At 40.4% G+C, this 25,461-nt stretch overlaps 1 long non-coding RNA gene across 1 annotated transcript; it reads left to right on the forward strand.

The window, feature by feature from the left end:
- The first annotated feature begins 18,602 nt into the window (after positions 1-18,602).
- On the forward strand, positions 18,603-25,195 carry LOC140705447 (uncharacterized). Its single transcript, XR_012084833.2, has 3 exons — positions 18,603-18,710; positions 21,359-21,437; positions 22,161-25,195. It is a non-coding gene; the product is annotated as an uncharacterized LOC140705447 (long non-coding RNA).
- Positions 25,196-25,461: the final 266 nt, after the last annotated feature.

The following is a 25,461-nucleotide window of genomic DNA, read 5'->3' on the forward strand; positions in this document are numbered from 1 at the left end:
TTATTATTATTATTATTATTATTATTATTATTATTATTATTATTATTATTATTATTATTATTATTATTATTATTATCCTTTTTTTGTTTGGTAGAATGGATGTCAGAAAATGTAATTCCTTCTGGGCCTCAATAAATGTGGATCCAATTTTAACATTATATAATAGCCAGTATTTCATAACTGATCTAACATGTGTACAAGGTTTCCATGAGAATGGAGTAGCAGTGTCTGCTACTTTTTCCTTCGATGCACTTGCAATTTTCTGATATTAAGCATACTATTTTATTTGTTATGACCTCTGCTTTTTTAAATGACATTTAGGGTGGAAGAGCAACTAATAAATATGCTAGCTAAATAAATACGTATTGTTTTTTTCTGAAACATTCTTCTGTGGGATAGCTCAGTGGCTTAGGTATCTGCCATCAGAGCCAGAGGTTGGGAGTTTGATTCCCCACTATGCCTCCCTGGCCGGAGGGGCTGGACCCACTGATTCCTAGAGTCCCTTCCAGCTCTGCAGTTCTATGATTATTATACAAAACCCATTTTTTATTCTTTCCAACTAAATATCTTTTCTCTCACCTAATGTTCTGCAATACAACAGTCTTAAGAAGCAACATTCCCTCCGTTCAGTCCCTAAAATTCAGACAGTTGTGCTTTTCTTGATAAAATTCAAACAAATGATTCCTTTCATTCTGTGTTCTGTACTCTACAGGGAGCTGTAGCATCAGAAGCTATCCACAATAGTTTAACAGCCCTTTAAAAAAGCATTAGTTGAACATCACCAACTAGCAGGCTACGTATACCAAGGCCAGACACTGGAAATGTTAATACCTGTATTAGCATAAGAGTTAGCATAACAAGAACTAGTAAAATTGCATCTTTGATCATTTCCATGATTAATACATGTCAATGAAAATTTAAAGAAATTTAAGTAACCTTCATTTTTATCAAATTATTGTCAGGGTCTGGGAAGGATGTGGAATGAAGATGCTGATTCTCTTTGTTACAGCAGAATTTCATAGTCCTTTCAAATGCTTCACTTTATCTTGTGTCAAGTTGATTGGCCCTCAGGCTTGGACATTTCCTCTCTCGGGCACAATAAACTGGAAAGATTGGTTTTCAAACAGTCCTGCTTCTCAGAATGCACTGTTTCTTTATTTGTCACACTTATTCCCCACTCTGCAAGTGGAAAGGGTGCAAGAACAGCCTATGTATCAATAAAAACAAGGCAAAATAATCCCTCTCCCTCCTCTGGATTATAATATTAAAAATGTGTCACACAAAAGGAATGGGAGGCCCAAGTGTCATAATACTCATTTCATTATGGGATTTAAGATGGCACTAATGGAATAAGGCAGGCAAATATTGTTCCGCTTCTTATCATGATCATCTAGAATAGAAACAGTTGAAAACAGAGAAACCATAAATTCTTGAAACATTAGCTGAGCTGACAGGACAGTTCTGCATCTTCCTCTTCCCTTCCCTACAGCTTGGTGGAATAGCTGTTGGATGACCAATGGGGGAAGGCTGAAGCCCAAAGGAGCTAACTTCGTAGAACAGCTGATAGTCACTCTGTTTCATTCCTCTCCCTTTCTGCATTGAAATGGCCAATGTTTGGGAACTGGCAGAGGTTTTGCATCTGTTTAAACTTTTCCTCAGAATAATGTCCCACCTCAAAATATTGGAGTGAGTTTACTACCCCCAACCCACGCGACACACTAGCCCCCACTATCTGTGTATATATACCTCTGCACTGTGAATCTATTGTTTGACTACATAATAAGGCACATTAGGATATTTCTGGTTTTAAAGGTAGAAAAGGTATCAAGGTTGTTTATCTGCCCACTTTGGGGGCAAATGAGGTAGTCAGGGCTTCTGGACCTTCAATCAATGGGTAGAAGAAAGAATTTCAGCTGGTGTAGCTTGTCATGCAAGTTATTGTGGAGTGAGTTGGTGCCACTCTGGTGAGTAATCAGAAACTTCTACACATCTGGCTCTCATATCCAGAACACCAGGTTTGTATGGCATACAAACAAAGATAGCTGAGGATGAAAAAGCCATGTTTGCTAGAACTCAGGAATCGCCTCTATGCACATCAGCTTGTTCTATATTTCAGGATTCACTTGCAAAGCAGAGTATATGTATGCCACTCTCAGGTGTTACAAAAAAATTCCTGTTGAGTCAGTGCTTCCTGTCTGGGACACTGTCCATGCTCATGTATCAATCCACAGAAGTAGCAGATTTGTATTATGTGTTTTTTGAAAATCAGTCTCCATATTCAGCACTTTACAGTTTTCCCAACTGCAGTTGTTATGGTTTAGACGCCACAGATCTGGATGGGCTCCAAGTTCTTTCAGAGATAAGAATAGGCAACCTGTTAGAGGCTCAGATAATTTCCATTGCCTTCAGCCAAGTCATGCTGAATGGTTCTCAGCAGTTGACATAATCATTTAAAAACCCAACAGCTTAGTGAACCCTAATACCAACCCAGTACTTTTGAAACTTGGCTTTCATTTCTGCTCCCTTTTCCTTTATTTTTCAAAATGACATGATCTGTCATCAGAAATATATTTGTGTTACAGTGTTCAACGGCCAAAGATACGTTTTTTTTAAAGTTCCTATTTTTTTTTCTTTTTAGGTCCTACCTCATCTTAATTAACTCCACCTGGTTTAAGGCTCACTCTTTCAAAAATCCACATCAGTGCTATTGTACAGGCACAGCAGGAGAAAGCCACGGATCTGGAGGCATTAAATCACTCACCATAGAAACATATTGGACAATAGCAGAACACAGAACTACCCAATCCTGTTTCATTGTAGGAAAGATGTGTGTGAGAGTGTGTGAGAGAAAAAAATCTCAAAAGATAATCAGAGTGCAAGAAGAAACAGAATTTCTTACAAAAACACCTGCTTTGGAAATTTGATCTGGTAGTGTCGCACTTTGAGATAACAGTTGAAAACCCAGAATGACTGGTCAGAAAAATAAACAGGTAGTTTTCCAAATTTTTATACAGTGGTGCCCCGCATGATGACGACCTCGCTAAACGATGAATCTGCAGGATGATGACTTTTTTGCAACCGCTATAGTGATCGCAAAACAATGCTTCCTATGGGGGATTTTTGTTTGACAACGATTAGGTCTGTGCTTCGTGAACTGTTTGTTCGCAAGACGGCAATTTTTCCAGCTGATCGTTGGGTTCCTAAAATGGCTGCCCTGTGTTTTCCGGACCCATGCTTCGCAGGGCAGCCATTTTAACAGCTGGTCAGCGCTCGGAAAATGGCTTCCCTATGGGCGATTTTCGCTGGATGACAAGGTAATTTCCACATTTCTACTCATTAAATGGGTTTCAATGCATTCCAATGGGGAATTGTTTTTCGCATGACAACGATTTTGCTTAACAGTGATTTCAGGGGAACGCATTATCGTCATCATGCAGGGCACCACTGTACATTGTTCTTCATCTATACTACCTATGTAGGACTTTATTCTAAAAGAAAATTGGTGGTAGGGAAAACATCTCTTTAAACTGACAGATTAATTAAAACATATTCTTTCCCTTGGCTTTAGAGGCAGAAAAGGATATTTGGGGGGGGGGGCAAGAGAAGAAAGCACATTACTTGAAATTAGGTACGTATACTGCCTTTGCACAAATGTGTAAAAACAGAGTGAATGAAGGCATTTGCATAGTTTTGGGGAGACTGCAGGGTGGGGCAAAGTGTCTCTGCTCATTGCCAGGGCAGAATGACACCACAACAGATTCTTCATATCCCATTCAGCATTTGTAGGGCAAGCCTTTGACAAATTGAAAGTAAAACAGGAGACTCAGCAGCGGGCACAAAAGGAGAGAGTGAGTGACAGCTGAATCCCCCAATAAAGCCCAAGGTTCCCCTTTCTTATTCCAATCACTGAAATGCTAGGGAATCTCAAACTGAGATTACTTGTGGTTATATGCATCTTCTTGCACCTGTACCAGCTATTTGACAGAGGATCAGGGTGGAGAGACTTTCTTCTTTTCTCTTGCTCATCTGAATTTACTAATCTTTACTGAAATATTATTACACTACTAAGATTGAGGGTATGTGCTACTATGAAAAAATGGTGGTTTATGGTGTCTGAGTGGGTAGGTCACACAGTTAGGGTGTGTTGTAGCCCTCGCAGGTCATAGCTATTTGCATTGCTTCTCATCTGTAGGAGTGTTGTTGCTGTTGTTGTTTCAAGAGGAATCTGGAAACACCCAGATAATGTCATAGACCTGCAGACAGAGTGGTTTTAAAAATATCCTAAATGAGTTCTGATCTGTTGCCTTTTATTCAAATACAGTGCAGGTCATGGAGCATCTGCACACGGCTGTTTGAAATGTGTTCACAGACAATAACACAAAGGTATATTTATTATGTCCATAAATGTGTAAACATCTTTGAGCATGGAGTTTATATTTACTCCTATCTCATTTTTTTATTTTCTTAACAAAGCCAGGTACAATGAATAAGTGTATAGTTTATATCAGAGAAACAGATTTGAATACTGTATTGTCAAACTGTAGAATTTGCGAAGTGCAGAAGCTTGTTTCAGGCTCACCAACAGTTCTGAGATTTTCAATGACTGCAGTGTTTTTAAGGGAAACATGCTCGTTTCAGTTAGATATATTTATCATGAAAGCCTCCCAGCCATTGGAGAGCAAAATAAAATCACACTTCCAGGTCACCTGGGGATAAATGCCACGGAAGGTGTATTTTCTTTGCCATTGATCTTTTGAAATGAGTGAAGTCCAAAGTTCCAAAGCTGTAGTTCCAAGCCTTGAGGAGGTGTTGATATATGAGTTATGTATTATCAGTTAACACATTACATATTGTCCTATATCCTGGAATGAAAAACATGTAACCAGAGGGTAAAATATTATTCAATGAACTGTGTCATGGAAAGCAAATATATATTAAAATTCTTGTGCTCCCATCTGCACCAGTTACATACAAGACAGGGGCTTGGATCCTAAGGTTAATTAACCTGGGGTTAGAAAAGAAAAGTTTATCGTCACTGTTGTGCCTTCACAAGTCTTCTCAAAAGGTTGGGGGTCTCCTAAACAGTGTGGAGGAAGGCACAGGCAGTACTCAGGAGAATAGAATACAGTAATGAAGAAAAACATCTGATTATCATATTCTCAGATAATATACTGGGCTTTTGAATAACTCAGGTTATTTTTTGAGCCAATCTGATATTCTTAAATTGCTCATCCATCCATTTATCCCTCCCCTGTTTCATAGTTGTGAGGTGGTTGAGGGTCCTCCACCTTAATATTCTTTCCACAAACCATGAAAATCCATACCTGCATCACACGCAGTGATGGGAAGAACACACTCATGACACCTCTTTCTGGCATGCTCATGGGGACAGTCTTATGGAAATGTACAAACAAAGAGACTATAGTTCTCTAATGGCCCACACTTTCCAAAACCAGCTTGTTTCTATAAGTGTTTGTGTGCTTCCCTTTTAGGCAATTGTTTAGAACCTGTGTGACACATAATGTGGATAGTAGATCTATGGTCACGGCAAACACTAATGTTGCATTCTTGAATTTTAAAAAGTTATAGAAATCTTTGATACCTAATGGCAGAATTCATACTGGTGTAGCTACGCCTATGGAAGGGTGAGGACATCACCAGCTGGCAGCTACTTTTATCCCTTTCAGTACATTGAATCCATTGGAGCTGCAAGACAGAAGGAGGAAGTTGTTATTTCCTGATAATCTCTCCCTTTTTATAATGTCATCTGGTGGCAGTGATTTCATCCCTTGATTCCCACTGCTTCCACATGATGAAAGGAATCACAAGGGAGTTAGAAAAGCCATGGAAGAAAAGCAGGATGTTTTTAATTACTGAAAATCCCCTCATTGGTGAAGTCATCATGCTTTCACAAGTGTTACACAGCAGGGGTTCAGGCAGTAAATTGGTTTTCTTTGAATTGGGCAAAGGAGCCAGATAGTCCAGCCCTCCCTTTCTAATGATCAGATGTACACAGGCAGGGCCATGAAATGATAGGGAACATCAGAGAATAGAAACCAGGCCATCTAACATATTTGGAGCCCAAGTGCAGTGGAATACTATTGCAGCCTCCTGCTTCCATAACTGTACTGTTGCATGCTGGGGAGTAATTGTGCTTTGTACTGGTTATCTAATACATGTCACTCTTAACTTTGTTACTTTCACCTAGGAGCTTTTTCTGATGATAAATCAGGCTCCAACTTGAGTGGGATTATCCTGTAGAGGTTCAATAGTTTGACCTTTTATGGGCAGAGCACTGAAACAACTTGGTTAAAATTAGGAAGATGACGAGTATATGTGTGCCAGAGAGCTACATCAATTCGGGCAGGAAAGCAGTCAAGTTAGAACAAATATTCAAGTCCCAAAGGAGCTGTTACTGTGAAATCAAATTATAAACTTGGGCTCGTCATAACATATGCCTTGTTGTAAAAAAGGAAAAGAAAAAAAAAGCATGCTGTGCAAGAGTATCTCATGCACTTGGGTAAACATATTACAAAGACTCAAGTGTTTAGCACTAAATGTGTCCATCAATCATGGTGGTCTTTCCAGTTGCGAACTTACATTTGGCCATACATATGTTTCCAGCACTTCATATCATATTGGAAGACTGGGGTTCTCCTCTCCTGTCCAGACAAACACAACGGGAAGAGGAGGTAAAGGCTGCAATGGTAGGCATTAAGTAGATTTGGTGTTAACTATTCTCTGTATTATAACAGATTCTCTGTTAACTATTGAAATTGATGGAGCAAGGATAGAATCAGAAGAGACTGCAGACAGTATCTCACTAGTAAATAACACCCTTAGCCATTGTTACCACATATGCAGTATCTTGCCATGTCATGAAAATGTCTTCAGTTTGAAGCTGTATTCCAACATTTCTAGAGGGCACAGTGCTTCAAGGACCTCAAAGTCATTCAGCAATTATAATGTTATGTCTTAACTTTAGGTGCTGCTTTTTCTTATTTATTTTTTTTACTTAGCCGCCTTGTCTCTCTTTCTTGGAAAGTGGCAGAGTAGAAATATATGCGTACATAGGAATTATTGCAGATACTCAGTGGTTTTTAACTTAGATCTGTAGTATAATTTCTTGCACCAACATGCTGCCAATATTAAGAAGGCAATATTGGGCCTCTTGGGTTCTGTCTTTTTAAGAAGCAAGACCAGGAGCCTTGCCACAAAAAGATCATTTTTGTAGCAGCTAAATGGATGATGGGGTCTGGATTTATTTCCTCCTCAGGAGACAGCAAAATACTAGGCCTAGCTAACTCCTAGAAGTACAGAGGCTACATTGCCTCCACCACTGCCATCTTCATAGACAGCAGTCCAGTTTCTCTTCTGGGAGTTAAGCCTGCTGTCTCTGCACGTAGCACGCCTGTCAGCTGACAGGTGTGTGCATGCCCAGAGACAGCTCTGTACATGCACCAGGGTGTTGGTTGATCAAGGAGATCAGCTGGTCCCCTGGCACATGTTCAGAAGGCAGCACACAAGCTTCTGGGAGGCCACACAGCCACCAACGGAATGAAAATAGAGTAGGAGGTGGCAGAACTAGGTAGGGATTGGGGGGGGGCAGCAGAAAGGGAGTGGAGGCAGGGAGAAAGGGAAGACTGTGGGCGATAGGGGAGGAAAATGGGCAAAACTGAACCACTAAACCAAAAATGGCTTACAAAGCTTATTGGTTCAGTTTGTTTTGGTTCGACGGTTTTGACAAATCTGAACCAGACCAATGAGCCAACGGTTTGGATGAACTTCCTGGTTCAGTTTTTTTGGTTCTTGGCCATCTCTACATGGAAAACAAACACAAAACAAAAACAAATAGGATGCTCTCAGAGTCTTGTTTATATAGCTATGTGTTTCTTTGGTTTTGCCTCAGTTCATACCAGTCCTGACACTCTCATCCAAAACAGCTTCATTGCATTTGCTCAGAAAAAAAAGGTAAAACAGCTGCACACACCCATTGCTCTGAACTCCTCCAAGGAAAACATGGCAAATACATATAACATGAAACAACAAATTTCTGTGAGTGAATGGTTTCTCAAAATGAACTTTTATGAAAATCAATAGCAAAAGAGGACTGAGTGCAAAAGATCTGACTATTTTGTACTCATTCTAAATACAAGTAGAATCAATAGCCAACATTTTAGAAACAGCTATAGAAAGTTTTGTGTTCCCTTGGGGGCACTACAGTTGTGCCTCGCAAGATGATTGCCTCGCAGGATGATTAATCCGCAAGACGATTGTTTTTTACGATTGCTGTTGCACTTCACAAGATGTTTTCTATGGACGATTTTTGCAAGACGACGATTTTTTCCCATTGGAATGCATTAAATAGATTTCATTGCATTCTAATGGGGAACCATGTTCCGCAAGACGATGTTTTCTATGGACGATTTTCGCAGGACGATGATTTTTCCTTTGGAACACATTAAATAGATTTCATTGCATTCCAATGGGGAACCGTGTTTCGCAATATGATGTTTTCACAAGACAGCGGTTTTTTGCGGAATGAATTAACATTGTCTTGCGAGGCACCACTGTATTTCTGTTTAACAAAGCATTAGTTGTGCTTGTTCTTTTGTCCTGAAAGTTCCTGGGTCTAAACAGAGGGGAGAAAGGGCTAGCAAATTTATCAATCAACCTAAGAACCTTTTCTTAATGGACAAATGAAGGTGTTTTTACAAAAAGGAATCACAGCCATTGGTAGTTTCCAGAAGTCAAGAACTATGATACCCATTCCTTTGCAGTTTGCATCACAGTATCACTATGTAAATGCAAAACCTTTTTCTCAGGCGCTTTGTATGGTGCGCAGCTAAAGAAGCTTCCCTGATGCCCACTGCCAACCTGGTGATGTTTACTTAAATTAGCACTGATGATTTGTCATTTGTGATTACTGGCTTCTCCCACCTTAGGGCTGATTGGCAGAGAAGGAACCTTTAGTGGCAGAAAGGATCATGATTACCGAAGTCTGGAGTGTGGGAATAAAAACTTCCCATCAATCAGAATGTTGTCTGTTGGAACAGAAAGCAGAGTATTCCTCCTGGGTGACAGAAGGTGGCTGAGAGCTTGGAAAAAGTCACTTTTCAAAAGCTACAGAAATGGAGAAGCAGTCCAAAGACCTTCTGTTTTGCAGGAACATCCTGCCTGGGATTTCCTGCCCAAGTGCTGGCCCCCTCCTCAGTTTGCATAAATGCCAATGAAAAGGTTGAGGTCTCGGCTATCTTCTTCCAAATAAGCTTACTCAGTCCAAGTCTCTCTGTATGTATAACTTCCTGCTTGGGAAAATGAGGACTCATTTCCTAGTTTTATAAGAAGTTGGACTAGCTGGCCCTTTCAATTCTACAATTCTATGATTCTAGAAGCAGCATTCATGATAATATTTCTCAGTAAGCGAAACACTCCAGATATTAAGAATCAGAGGCTGAAATCCTGTTATGTAATGTAAGCAAATCTGTAAGTCTCGATCAGTTCCTGTTTGGCAAATAAAAAGCCCCCGTCCTGATTCTTGGGGGTGTATGTGCATGCACCAAGCTGGAATCTGCACATACCTTGAAGAATTGCAATGGGGACTCTTTATTTACTAGACTAGAAATGGACCAGAACTTATGGATTGCTTCCATTATGCAACAGGATTCAAGCCAGAGTCCCATCCTCCTACAAAGCTCCCCTCTCTGTAGCAGTAAGACATATGTGTGAGTGTATTTTCTTGGAAGCTGATGAAAGAATTCCAGATGTGCTCTCTTCCACACAGGGCACTGAACAGCTAAGGACAATTATTTAATTAGTTCCCCCTGCTTCCAATATTTGAACACTGGAATGCAGCTTGTTGATTCTTTGATAAACTTCTGGATATAGCTGTACAGTTTTGCCTTTTGCCACTGACTCTTTCATAGAGAGCAGCAGAGATACATATAACCAAGTGAACATATTTTATTCTCTCCCTATCCCTATCATTAGAGAAAACAATTCTTTGCCAGGAAGTATAGCAAGAATTCTTGGATAGTGCAACTAATTACAATTATGGGCAAAATGCCAGACATAACCACTAATTAGAGTGTCATGTATCAATCTTATAATGTAAGCATTGTATGCCACTGTAGAGTGAAGGATATGCTATGTTATAGTTTATCTAGACATTATTAATAAAGTGGAAGGCTTTAGTTTTCTTCTCCTTATATTCTGTGGTAGATTTTCTCCACTCACCACACGCAGAGAGATACAAACACACCCACCCACCAGGGTACTACATAAGAGAAGCCCTGAAGGGTAAGATGTTGCCTGGTACCAAACTAATTCCTTGGTTTAACAATTTCAGTATTATCTACATGAGAGAAGGGAATCTCAGGTCCAGGGGTGAATCCAGCACTTCCCAATTTGACCCTGTGGAGTTTCCCAGATGACCATATGCTCTTCCCCATAGCACCATTCTTCGTTGATATCCATTCTGAAATATTAACATATTCATCCAAAGACTTACGTAAGATGTGACCCAACAGACGTCTGTCCCAGGTTCATGTATGTAAATGTCTCTGTACTGTATCGTGGCATTTAAATCTATTGGCATCCTTGCAATTCTGTCAGAAGATGCAACCCTTCTCTCAGATAATTGTTGCAGTTGCAAATGTTTTGGTACTCACATAGTCATTTCTTTGGTTTGCATTGGAACAACACAATAAAACAGAAAAGAAAAGTCAAATCTGATACAATCCTACACAGAAACCCAAACTGCACTGGCCAAAATTATTGACTGACACCAAAGAAAGATGTTCTTCTCATTATAGGGGATTGGAATGCTAAAGTAGGGAGTCAAGAGATAAAAGGAACAACAGGAAAGTTTGGAGTTCAAAACGAAGCAGGGCAAAGGCTAATAGAGTTTTGTCAAGAGAACAAGCTGGTCATCACAAACGCTCTTTTCCAACAACGCAAGAGGCAACTCTACACATGGACATCAACAGATGGGCAATACCAAAATCAGATTGATTATGTTCTCTGCAGCCAAAGATGGAGAGGCTCTATACACTCAGCAAAAACAAAACCTAGAGCTGATTGTGGCTCTGATCATCAGCTTCTCATAGCAAAATTCAAGCTTAAACTGAAGATAGGAAAAACCACTGGGCTAGTCAGGTATAATCTAAACCAAATCCCTTATGAATACACAGTGGAAGTGAAGAACAGATTTAAGGAACTAAATCTGGTGGACAGAGTGCCTGAAGAACTTTGGATAGAGCCTCATAACATTGTAGAGGAGACAGCAACAAAAACCATCCCCAAAAAAAGGAAATGCAGGAAAGCAAAGTGGCTGTCCAACGAGGCCTTACAAATAGCAGAGAAGAGAAGGGAAGCAAAATGCAGGGGAGATAGGGAAAGTTACAGAAAATGGAATGCAGACTTCCAAAGAATAGCAAGGAGAGACAAGAGGGCTTTCTTAAATGAACAATGCAAAGAAACAGAGGAAAATAATAGAAAAGGAAATACCAGAGATCTGTTCAGGAAAATCAGAGATATTAAAGGAACATTTTGTGCAAAGATGAACATGATAAATGACAAAAATGGGAGGGAACTAACAGAAGCAGAAGACATCAAGAAGATGTGGCAAGAATACACAGAGGAATTATACCAGAAAGATTTGGATGTCCCTGAAAACCCAGATAGTGTGGTTGCTGACCTTGAGCCAGACATCCTGGAGAGTGAAGTCAAGTGGGCCTTAGAAAGCATGGCTAACAACAAGGCCAGGGGAAGTGATGGCATTCCAGTTGAACTTTTTAAAATCTTAAAAGATGACGCTGTTAAGGTGCTACATTCAATATGCCAGCAAATTAGGAAAAACTCAACAGTGACTAGAAGACTGGAAAAGATGAGTCTACATCCCAATCCCAAAGAAGGGCAGTGCCAAAGAATGCTCCAACTACCGTACAATTGCACTCATTTCACAAGCTAGCAAGGTTATGCTCAAAATCCTCCAAGGTAGGCTTCAGTAGTATGTGGACCAAGAACTCCCAGAAGTACAAGATGGATTTCGAAGGGGCAGAGGAACTAGAGACCAAATTGCTAACATGCGCTGGATTATGGAGAAAGCCAGAGAGTTCCAGAAAAACATCTACTTCTGCTTCATTGACTACACAAAAGCCTTTGACTGTGTGGACCACAGCAAACTATGGCAAGTCCTTAAAGAAATGGGAGTGCCTGATCACCTTATCTATCTCCTGAGAAATCTATATGTGGGACAGAAAGCAACAGTTAGAACTGGATATGGAACAACTGATTGGTTCAAAATTGGGAAAGGAGTACGGCAAGGCTGTATATTGTCCCCTGGCTTGTTTAACTTATATGCAGAAGACATCATGCGAAAGGCTGGACTGGAGGAATCCCAAACCGGAATTAAGATTGCCGGAAGAAATATCAACAACCTCCAATATGCAGATGATACCACTCTGATAGCAGAAAGTGAGGAGGAATTAAGGAACCTTGTAATGAGGGTGAAAGAGGAGAGTGCAAAAACGGTCTGAAGCACAACATAAAAAAAATAAGATCATGGCCACTGGTCCCATCACCTCCTGACAAATAGAAGGGGAAGATATGAAGGCAGTGACAGATTTTTGCTTTCTTGGGCTCCATGATCACTGCAGATGGTGCCCGCAGCCACGAAATTAAAAGACACCTGCTTCTTCGGAGGAAAGTGATGACAAACCTTGACAGCATCTTAAAAAGCAGAGACATCACCTTGCCAACAAAAGTCTGAATAGTCAAAGCTATATTTTTTCCTTTAGTGATGTCCAGAAGTGAGAGCTGGACCATAAAGAAAGCTGACCGCCGAAGAATTGATGCTTTTGAATTGTGGTGCTGGAGGAGGCCCTTGAGAGTCCCCTGGACTGCAAGGAGAACAAACCTATCCATTTTAAAGGAAAACAACCCTGAGTGCTCATTGGAAGGACAGATCCTGAAGCTGAGGCTCCAATACTTTGGCCATCTCATGAGAAGAGAAGACTCCTTGGAAAAGACTGTGATGTTAGGAAAGTGTGAGGGCAAGACGAGAAGGGGACGACAGAGGACGAGATGGTTGGACAGTGTCACCGAAGCTACCAGAATGAATTTGACCCAACTCCGGGAGGCAGTGGAAGACAGGAGGGCCTGGTGCGCTCTAGTCCATGGGGTCATGAAGAGTTGGACACGACTAAATGACTAAACAACAACAACACCTCCCTTACCTGCAAACTTTGTTGGACAACAGATACAACCCTTTGTTTATATGCATGCTGAGCTTGTTCAACACTGGTATGCCAAAAAGCAAGGGGAAAAGAGAGATAGAGAGCTGGCAGATAAATATATTGAGACCCATAGTGCCATTTGAAGAAAGTCAGAGAGTGGAACTCTTTTTGCCAGTTGACTCTTTCAGCTGGCACAGAACCAGTCTGCCTTATTCCAACATTTGCCTGCCCACCTCTGGGGCATTAGAAGGGGCCTCTCCCTGTGACACGAATCCCCCACCTCAGCTCAGGTTTCAGCCCTGAAATCTCAGGGAATGGAATGCTGCAGCTTTGGTCCTCTGGTTTGTATTTTCACCCAGTTATTTGCCAGGGCTAGGCAAAGGCATTCTTCTGACTGAGCTGAAACCACAAATGTAACCTCTCAAATGGTGATTATTTTCCAAAGAGTGACCACAACTGTCTCTCCCTTATTCATATTATTAGATGACCTAGGGCCAGTCATTATTCCTCTGCAGATGTACCTCATAGAACTAGTGTGATGATAAAAGGAAAGGCAGTAACCTCCTGCACTGCCTTGAAACCTGTGGTCAATCAAAAATTTATCAAGTACTTTATAAAAGAATGAGATTCCCTTTAGTAAATTGTTGAAGACTATTGAGTATTTTCTGCAAAGCTGCACACCGTTATCCTATAGAATACGGATGATGGGACTATGACATATAGATCCCTTTTAAATTCATAGGCAACCTTTCTAATTTGTGGAGAATGTTATTTTCAAGCTATACAGTGAAAAAGACGTATGGCCATCATCAAACATAATAGAGAGTCCCTGCTTTGTCATATGCACTGATTTGTTGTGCTGAAAGGTTTTGTTGTTGCCGCTATCTGCAGGCTACTGGCTGCCCCAGTAAACTGATAGCAGGCAATTTTCAAGCAGCAGCACCTGGCAATTGTTATTCTCAGGTTCTTCTCTGTAGGTTCCTCAGGCGTGATTTTTGACCTTTTGAACAATCCCATTAATCTATATGTGTCAAACAGACAACACTGTAAATATTCTCAGCTGAGGTTCAGATCAAGAAGGTCCTTAGGATACTTCTTTTTCCGAGAAATATAGCTTAGCAATTCAACAGTTGACCAGACTAGTATCGTATCACTATCTATGGCTGACATAAACTTCACATAATGGGGGGGGGAAAAAAGATTATCTGTGCTGAGAAGCAGGTTTCCGCCTATGAATTCCGCTCTGGATTAGGAATCTCACATATGCCAAAGGTGGTATATGTGTAGTTTCCACTGGGTGATCTTCACATGGATACCATGGCTGAATCACGGCCATACAAAGCACAGCAAAGCATGCTGCTTATATACCGCCCCATAGTGCTTCAAGCACTCTCTGGGCAGTTTACAAGTTAATTATGCAGGCTACACATTGCCCCCCCCCCCGTGAGCTGGGTACGTATTTTACCGACCTCGGAAGTATAGAAGGCTGAGTCAACATTGAGCCGGCTACCTGGGATTGAACCCCAGGTCGTGAGCACAGTACAGCAGTTTAACCACGATGCCACAAGGTTCTTAGAGTAGTAGTGTGACATGGTTTCCAATTCTAAATAGATAAGCAGCAGTGACCATGAAACTCACCTGCCTATTGGATGCAGAGAAACACATGAGGAACTCTTGCCACGTGCAGTGAATGCATCTTTGGTCCTCAGTCACAAGAGGAAAGCAGATACTAAAGAGCTTATCAGTTTCCTCTATTTAGCCTGTTTCACACACACACACACACACACACACACACACACACACACACACACACAGAGAGAGAGAGAGAGAGAGCAGTTTGCTCAGGAATTAGTACTTCAGCCATCAGATTGGCAAAATGAACCCATGTTTACCTTCCAGTGTTCAGTTACAAAACAAACCACAAAGGAATGCAAAACACAGAGGTGAAGAAAACACAAGCTGGGATGAACAGACATCTACTCCTTGAAGGGGCACAAATTCTGAATGCTTCCTAAGTGTTTGCTCCACATTGTCTTGTTTGCTCCACATTGTCCAACATTTGGTAGTTATTTCCAATAAGAAGACACTTTACCAGTTGAAAACAGCTCCCAGCATCAGCCAGCCATGCTGTCTAAGGGATCCTAGAAGCTGCAGTCAAAAAAGTAACTTTCCCAAGCCCAGATAACCCATTACTATGTTCTCATATAGATTAACATCCATGAAATGCTGGCTTACTTATAAGATACTGTACATCTGCCTTCAAAGCACGTTGGGTGACTCACTCCTTATTCAAATATGACACAAATGAATGGACAGTACTTCTCTGTGCAGTTTTTCGTGTGTCTTGCTTCTCATTCCAATCATGTCATATAGCTTTAGTGTGTTACCAGAACAGCATCTACTGGTCCATGGATCTTCCCAAGCAGGCTAACACTTAAGTTCAGTGGAACTTCCTTACATTCTCGAAAGTATGCTGAAAAGAGAAGTGTGTTCAAAAAGGCAAAAATATGCTTACCTTTGCAAAAGGGGCTGATTTGCTGTGAACTGCTATAGACACTTTTACTCCAGAACAGTTGAAATGTCATGCCTTCCCCCACTGACTTATACACATACACACACCTGTGAATTTACTGCAGTGGCCAAGGAGACCACTTGGAAAACATTAGAGATAGGGGCCAGAATCCTATAAGCTTTGTAGAGAGTGAGGGAAACTGCAAGAAAGCCCACTTGTCCTCTTCACTGTTCATCATGCTCCCCCACTTCCTTGGGGCAAGAGAAGAGTTTTACACCCAGTTGCTAAACTGAGTGGATGCTAAACCAGAACGGAAAAATTGTTGCATGACTGCCATTATGCATGAGGCTGTTCCTAATAGGATTTTGGCTATATATTTGCATAGAATGGATAAACCTCCTATGGATTGTAAAATGTCAATCCATGATTGTATGGGACAAAATACTCCTTTTTTTTCTTCTTCTTCCTTCATTTAGTTTTAGGAATCAGGTTGACATCTCAAGTGTAGGTGGGAAGGATTCACTGAGACATATAAGCAGGCTCCATGTTTCCTTGGTAGAAGCTCAAGCCAGCAAGGTTAGAAAAAGAAATATAACCCTTCAGGGCTGTGAATCTTGTGGCTTCTCACTTTTGGAAAGAAACCAAGGCAGGGGAAAGGTTCTCTTTTCTCCTCACAGAGAGAGCTGTCTGTGTCAGGTATTTATTCTGGAGAAATCTTTCAGAAAATCTCACAGGATTTTTTGGGAAGTTTTATGACCTTTATTTCTGGAAGAAATGCCAAGCTGTGCAGGGTTATTACAATCCCTAGGCAGAATGGCATCTTTCCTGCATAAGATCCACTAGAAGGGGCAATAAGCTTTACAGAATCTGGCAGTCTTGTATGCAGAATAAAATGTGGGGGAAAAAATTTAAAAAAAAGGAAAAAGGGAAACCCAAACCAGAGTCTTGTTTTCATGGGAGGCTGAGAAATCTTGCTAGTATTGTACAAGATGAAGGCTTGGAGGCGAGTTTCAGCACGGCAAGTCTCAGAAAACCACTGAGATCAAGAAACTCTGCGAGCGCTTGTAATGTTCCTACAACTTGTAGAGGTCTTTAGACCTAGTTCTTTTCCTTACTGAATCTGGTCTTCATTCCTGCATCGGAAATCAAACAAAACCTGTTTTTAAAAACAAGCAAAATGAGTCCAGTTTTCATTTTCATAAATGAGAACAAAGGAGCTAGTAGTTGCTTTATTATAAATGTTGCTTGTTTTTAAAAACAGTTTTGTTTGATTTCTGATGCAAGAGTATTTTTAGCTTGCAATATTTTCAGCTATTCAATTTATGTTTGGACCTTGGGGTATGCAGGATATGCATTGGGGGCACTTTGTTTTATTCATGAGCATGCTGGATTAGAGGATTCTGGGATTTGCAGTCCAAAAGGAAACAGTTCCATACTTGTGTATCAAGGCATTTATGTTGAGCCTCCTTGCTGGAGAGTATGTTTGAAATCATATTCTCACAGTCTAGCCCAATCACGTTAAAAAAACAGATCACATTATCCAACAACTTAAATGCTAAACCCATGAGAAAATTAACTGAGAAAGGCTGTTGCATGTGATTATGATGGGAAAGAGAAGAAAGTCAGGGGAAAGCAATAAAGAAAAAGATTAATGAGCAGAAAGGTCCAACTTGCTAAACATATACACATTAATATATGTGTTTAGCAAGCTGGTAAGCAATAATGAAAAATACGATGATATATGGAAATTATTGCTCAAAATGAATTGAAGGCAACACCCTTCCAGTGCCAACAGAATGAGGGGGAAAAACAATATTGCACTAACCAGTATAACTCTGTTGGATCTCTCTTTACTTTTTGATGCCTGTCCCTGGATTTTATTTTGCAGCACTTTGATGACTTCTTTTTGGCATGCATGTCTGTGTTCCTGACAAGTTGCGTAGTAGATGTGACACATAAGGCAGTGGTTAGGTATTTTGACACTGAAACTACTAACCAAGGATAATTCTTTTCCCTTCAGTAAACATTTTTGTTTAGTATATTTGAGTAAATTGCATGGATCCTGACAGAGGAGGGAGGGAGGAAGAGAGGAGGGGAAAGAAGTGGGAGGAGGTTTGCTTTCACACAGGAGGATGAGCAGTAGTTCGGGCACTGAGTTTCACTCCTCCCAGGTTAGAGTCCTTGATTTTCCTGTTTTTTCACTAATCAGATCCATACCAATAGTTTTGAATATTCTGATACAAATAAAAGCAGATAACCTTCAAATCGGTAGACCTTTGGTCTAGATGGATGGGGTATAAATCTAATAAAATAAAATTATAAATAAATCGTCTCAGACCAATTTAAGACTAATAATTTGGATCAAATTGAAGTGGATGGTATTCACACATCTCTAGTTTATTTGGATCTCTTCTCTTTATTTGAAAGTTGCCTGTGGAGAAAGGTGTAATTTAAACTAGATAGATAGATAGATAGATAGATAGATAGATAGATAGATAGATAGATAGATAGATAGATAGATAGATAGATAGATAGATAGATAGATAGATAGATAATGTATATACATGTTCCCACCCTGATGAACATTCATTTTACTCATTCTTAATGAGTACCTCAGGGCTGCAGGATTTGTGTGTGTGTGTGTGTTTTCCTATATGTATAAAAAGAGAAGTCCGCATAGCATGCCATGCTGTATCTTCCTATCCACAATGTTCTGTCAATATTGGGGGTGGGGGTGGGATCTGCCCTGTGAACCTTGGAGCATATTCATCTTATTTCTTGATGTTAATATTTACAGTGCCCACATCTCCTTCTTCGCTTCTCCTTTCTCTTCAGTTTCCTCTTCCTCTTCATTGCCACTGCTGTTCTTAATCAGATTGATGAGAGAGCCGTTTGAGCATTTTGATTGCAGTGGTCTACAACATGGTGCTGTGTTGAGATAGTGATGTGTATCTGGACTGGTAAGGACAATCCTGTGGCAATCCAAATGATTTTAGTAAACTACCAGATTGGGTAAATAAGACCCAAGAGGGCCAGAAACAAGGGAGGAAAGCAACATTAAGGGCAAACAAGATGGATAGATTCTGAAAGCAGGTATCCATGGAATTCAACTAAAGTCCTGCTAATGGAGTTGCTTCTATCGGTGGAACACTATGAGAAGGATTACTGTGCACTACACATGCACATTTTGTGCACACATACATGGAATGCCTCAAAAGGGTGTCAGATAAATAATTGGAGATTTTAGAAGACTATGAAGAGTGGGGAACCTTCTGGATGGAAGAAAATGTCCTGTCGTGAAAATAGGCTTTTACTTACATTGAACTCCACCCTCTTTTTTGGTGCCCTGTGGCATATTTGAAACTAATGTTGAGATTAGAATATATTCAGTAAGTTTCTACGGTGGAATCTTGTTCACTGGAATTTATTTCCCTTAGTAAACTGCAAATAGTAAATTAAATAACACGTGCAATGATGCTTTTTCATAGTCATTATTAATTACAAACTACTGCCAATAAAGAAAAGTATCAATGATAATTATTCATTAACTGCAGTACATAACGGTTCCAGCTACAGCTCTCAAAATATCTCGGCTTGAATATTTTGCATGCACTAAAAATTTATCTTCCTTTTTCCTCCTGCCAGTGAGATCAATTAGGACTTAAATCTCTTGAATTTCTCTAGATAAAATTGGCATCTAAGGGCTTGGTATGGTATCAATGTGCTTTTAAAATACGTTTATAATAGAGATTAGTGCCTCTTCTGTAATATTGTATGCACTGCATTTTGTTACATTTATTATACAAATTGAAATGCATAATAATATGCAGCTTAACATTCCATGAATATATTTTAGCATTCCCCAGCAGTAGTTAATATGCTAACCAACTTTACTGAAAGGCATACAGATGTGGAAAGAGTCTATCTAGGGACTTTAATTATCACCTTGTCAAATTCAAATTATTATCTTGCAAGTTCATTTCCATAAAGTATCCCCTTTACTGTTGGATGATTTAACATGTGTCTGCTTCTTATCTTATTTGTAGGCCAGTTCTGTCAGTTCGTAATGTTACCATAACTGATTTTGTCACAAAGATTTTTGCAAACACTCTATTTGAGTAGGAGATGTGTTTGTATAGAGGAGAACGCAACTAGCTGGCACATACCAGCTCTACCATTCCATAAATCAAGCAGAGAGTTGAACCAGTTCTGAATAGGATCAACTTGAGAGATCGCAAATAATCAAAGAGCCTCAAAGAGTGATTTACTGGACTAAAATCTGGAATCTGTCATTTTTCAGACGGGTAAATCATCCTAGGGTTGAGACTGGATAGGCTCCAGACTTGGGAACTTGGGGGAAAGGAGGAGGAGGCGATGTCCTACTGGGCAGTATCATAGAATGGGGGGGGGGAACTGAGGTTGGTTGACATCACAGTCAATGTAAAATCTTCAAAGTAATATGTCATCCAGGCCAATTAAAAAACCCAAACCAAATAACTCATGTGACCAGGGGTCATGATTAAAGAGTCTAAACTGAACATCATATTTGAGGCCATAAAGAAGGGCTGCTGTTTCCACTGACTGAACCACCTTGGCATATTTGTTCCTTGTGAATACCTTAGAAAAGTGGTTCCCAACTCTGGATAACCCTGATGTTCTTAGCCTGCAATTCCCACAAGCCTTCGTTTCCAGCTGTGCTGGCTGGGATTTCTAGAAATTGCTGTCCAAGAACACCTGGGTTACCCAAGGTTGGGAACTAATGCCTTAGAACAGTGGTCCCCAACCTTAGGCCTCCAGATGTTCTTGGACTTCAACTCCCAGAAATCCTGGCCAGCAGAGGTGGTGGTGATGGCTTCTGGGAGTTGTAGTCCAAGAACATCTGGAGGCCCAAGGTTGGGGACCACTGCCTTAGAACATAAGTGTCCCAAGATACCCTCTCAGGTATGTCATTCTTACATGCCTACAGATATTTCCTAAGAGCTTTTGTGTTTGCTGTGTGGCCTTCCTTGGCTTCAGGAGGAGAAAACACATGAGAAGCATCTTATGAAACATGCATGTTCATAGCAACAGGAAAAAGCACTTGGTGTTTCAATCTCTGGAGGTGGTTGTGGAAGAATCCTGTGTCAGCCCTTGTCTCTGCTGTAAATGAAACTTGGGCAACATTTCTTCACCTCCCTATATTAAAGTGAAAAACAAGCAAGTACGCAAAAGGTTGGGACACACATCATGTGTCTCCCTTTCCCTGTTTAGTTTGGAGCCATCAGGAAACACAAGGAAGCAATCTACCCATCAGCATTCATAAAATGGCAGTGCAGACTCATATGCTTCAGTAAAAAAAGCTCTCAATAAACAGAAAGCTTTATTGCAGAGTGAAAGCTCAAAATGCTAACATGAATGAAGCACAACAAGGAATTACTGAGACAGGAACATTACTCCTCTGCTTGGCTTGGGTGTAATTAGCCAGCCAGGCTTATAGCTTACAGGTTTGGCAGTCTTTCATTAAAGGCCTATCAAGGCCTCCATAAAGGCAATGACTGTATTTTCTAGCCCACCCTCAGGTTATAACTCCTCAGGCCTCGCTGTATGTTTTTTTGTTTTTTTTTTTAAGAGACAAGCATAAGAGAACAGCCACAGAAGAGAGAAGAACTGAAGAATGTTTGTTGATGTTGCCATAGGTTTGGTGTGAGGTAAAAATAATGAAAGAGGGAAATGAAAAGAGGCCTTCCTGCTCAGTTATCGAAAGCAATATTGGCCTTTATGGTTTTTAAAGTAAAAATCAAGAACATCTAGATAATGTGAAATTGAAACATATTGAAAGGGGAAGGTAAATTGCCAATGGGCAATGCTTACTTGCTAAGCATACAATGGCTTCTTATTTAAGGGCACTTCAGAGCAGGTATGCTTCCTAGGGATGTGTGAGGAATAAGCTCTGACAGCATTTTTGCAGTCTTCCTCGACTTTGCTCTGCTAGTACCTTGGCACTTTGACTTGTGGGATTTGAACATCAGTGGACAACTATCTGGTAAAATATACACATTTCACATATGAGCAAAAGTGTGTCATAAGCATGTTTTAGTCCAATACGAGGGAACATGCATGAAAGCAATGCATATGGTTTAAAAATGTGTACGAAATGTGCAGATTTTCGGAAAATATACCAAGGAAGGTATATACAGAAGGAGGAATTTCATCATTTTTTTTAAATAAAAAGAGATAGAAATAGACAGAGACCAGATGTGTAAGTGGGAAAAAGAAGAAATCGGTAGATTGTCAAATATTGTTCCTTCAAGTATTGATTGTCTCCTAAATCCCTCCCTGCTAGTTTTGGCCTTCTAAGCAATCTAAATTTGATTGAGAAGTGGCATCATTCACCCATTATATTTTTGTCATTTTGTTCATGTCGTTCACAGGTGTGCTTTCCCCTTCTCCTGAGAGCGTGGAATCTTGGTGTGGAATCTCAGTCATTAGATGGGCATGTGGAACTCTCATGTGATCAGGAGACCACACTTGTTCCGCCTTCCTCCATCACATCTTTCAACACATGAAAGTGACAATCTGAAGACTGGAGGCTGCTGTATCTGGGTAGCCTGCCCATATGAGACAGAACACCCATTGCTTCAAAGTTTAGCTCATGTGGAAAGGCTAGTTGGGAAGAAGAGCCCCCCCCCTCCCTCATGTTGAAACTGACAATAGAAGAGGCAGGGTAACATGCTCCTCTCAATGACTCTGGCCTCCAGAGCCATTTAAGCATATGTGAGCAGGAATATAATAGTTGCAATGTGTTTATTTTATACTGGGTAAGATTATTCATGAGGGCTGTTGACATACACAGGCTGGAAGAGGGCAACATAATTGACCCCCATATGTGTTCACTAGGGATGATACTTGTGGGTTTTGGGGACTCCCCAGAATTTTTCCCTCAGGCTGAATTCTAGTAGGGGGATTCAAAAAACATGGAAGCTTCAAAGCAGCCTTCTCTTCCTCTGTGCTTTTCCTTGGTGGTATCAGTGGAATCTGCTTTGAACATCAAGGGAATCACTGTTGGAAATGGTGTTGGAACTAGTCCTTTCATGAACCTTTGCAGATGTGTGGTAACTTTTGCTTTCCCACAGTGCACCAGAGTGGTTTTCTTGTTCAAATCATAAGCAGCCAAGGAAGGGTGTGGCGGTTTCTAAAGTTGGCCAGTGTTTTAAGATGATGATTAACATACAGATCTAATCTACTCTATTAATATATGCAGATAAATATTTACCATGGGATTAACAATGTGGAACACTTTCACTCTCAATTTCAGTGCATTTTTTCCTGAAACTTCCCTACTTGTCTGCCTCTGAGTTTTATTTGGTTTCCGAAATAAATGTTACTGTACTGTATTGTACTGAGTCCCACCTTGAATCTTCTCCCACTGTTTGTTTACCTCAGGTTGTTGTACTTTGTTTTTTATCACCCATATACACACACATTGTCAGAAAACTACAAAGATGTGTAATTTTTTTCTACGTAGTATTCTTAACACACACAATTTGCATGCATTTTCCCATTTTCTGTAAAAGGATGTTGATATCTAGTTTTCAGTACTTGCTTTATTTAAATATGTGCTTAGTTTTGTGTGCATTTTAATTCTCTGAAACACTTAATACACTTTCACGCTTTAAATGTGTAAATTTCTCAGGTGTAATTCATCTCACAGCAAATCTCAGCAGGCACAATATGGTACTTTCATCAAGAATCTTGATTTCAACAAAACTCTCCCTCTATGGAAAATGCATTTTAAAAATAGTTAAGAAAGTGTGCACCAGTAACACTCCCATCATTGAAATGATTTAATGGAAACAGGAGCGAAGGTGTGACTTGAAAGTCTAAGTAAGTGCAAACCTGAATGCAAGCACCAGCTTAATCCCCCCTCCGTACGCTAATCTTGAGTGTAAAACAGTAAGGTAAAGGTTCCCCATGACATTTAGTCCAGTCGTGTCTGACTCTAGGGGGCGGTGCTCATGCCCGTTTCCAAGCCATAGAGCCAGCGTTTGTCTGAAGACAGTTTCCGTGGTCATGTGGCCTGCATGACTAGACACGGAACACTGTTACCTTCCCACTAAGGTGGTAGCTATTTATCTATTCACATTTTTACATCCTTTCAAACTGCTAGGTTGGCAAGAGCTGGGACAAGCGACAGGAGCTCACTCCCTCACGTGGATTCGATCTAATGACGATCTAATTCGATCTTCTGACCTTGCAGCACAGAGGCTTCTGCGATTTAACCTGCAGTGCCACCACATCCCTGCCATATAACAGTACCAATATTAATTTGTAAGCCCTTTACTGTGCTCGTCCTATATTTAGATTCTTTGCTCTGTACTCCCTTCGACAAGTGTTTGTAGTTGTGTACCAGGTGACTCTGGATGGGTGCGAACAGCACAGTTCAGAGAAACAGGCAACTGTACTTTCCCAGAAGTCAGCTTTATCTAGCGACTTTGGCTTATTCAACATCTCTTTGTATTTGACAGTTATGAAAGAGATTCATTTGTTCTGCTCCAAAATGATCTTTTAGCTTTGAGTCATCCACCCCTGTTCCTAACTGTTCATCATTTATTTCAATACTTTCCTCAGCCTTCTTGCTGAAGAGTTAGTCTTCATGATACATTGTTTGCAGCTATTTTAAAAATAGATTTTTTTGCAAATCTTCCTGTCATGTGAATTGAATCAAACTGTTTTCCAAAGAATGCTTCCACGTGTGTAACGCTCTATTTCCCATCAGTTGATTTATTAACATGCAGTGGCTGAAATCCTGTTGCTTAGCATATTAAGTTGCAGCTAGAGTAAGCCCATTGAACCAGGGGGGGGTTATTACTGAATCAATGCCTCCATTAGTTCCATTGACTCAGTGGGCCTACTCGCAACTTGCCACATTGAGAAACAAGATTTCAGGCAGGACCTGGAAATCATGTGTCTGAACTGCTTCTACTTAAAACCAGAGGTGGCATCACGTTCGAGCTTAGAAATGTTTTTGGACTACAACTCCGATAAACCTCAGGCAAATGGTACATTTTGTTGCTGTTATTACTTGTAAAATGTTACTTCTGTATAAGCCAACATTTGATATAGCTTTTAAGATCATAAACACGCACATATGAATCATTCCAACATTTGCCTTTGAAAAGCAAGTCGCTGCAGTCAAATGAAGTGCAAGAGTTCATTACAGACACAGACAGAATAGAGTCTGGAGTCCTAGCAAGTCTTTGTGAAGACATATCCCTTCTGTCTCTCCCTTTCCAATTTACAATTGGTTAAGGGCATCTTCCTCCAGCCCAATGGATACAAAGCTGGTTTTGTTACACTTCTTATTTTGCATCATAGCATCGCACTGCCTTTCCACGTTACCTGGCTTTCAGAAAAAGAGAAAGAGAAGAAGAAAGAGAGAGGGGGAAGTGGGAGGGAGAGAAAGAAAGAGAGAGAGAGAGTATGGGGACAGAGAGAACTTGTGCATCATAAGGAAAAGCAGCATAAATTTGTATCTATAATCTACAACAGCCACATTCCATAACCAGCCCTTTAAACTTGTGTACATTGAAGTACTTCTTAGCCACTGTTCATGTTATTTGTGGTATAGCAGTAAGTCTTTTGGCATCATTGATCCCAGAATGTCAGATTAGAGACACAAGTGATACGAAGCACAACTGATCAATTTCCAGTTAGGGACAGGATCCCAACTGT

The sequence above is a fragment of the Pogona vitticeps genome, chromosome 3 (genome assembly GCF_051106095.1).
Source record: "Pogona vitticeps strain Pit_001003342236 chromosome 3, PviZW2.1, whole genome shotgun sequence".
NCBI classification, from domain to species: domain Eukaryota; kingdom Metazoa; phylum Chordata; class Lepidosauria; order Squamata; family Agamidae; genus Pogona; species Pogona vitticeps.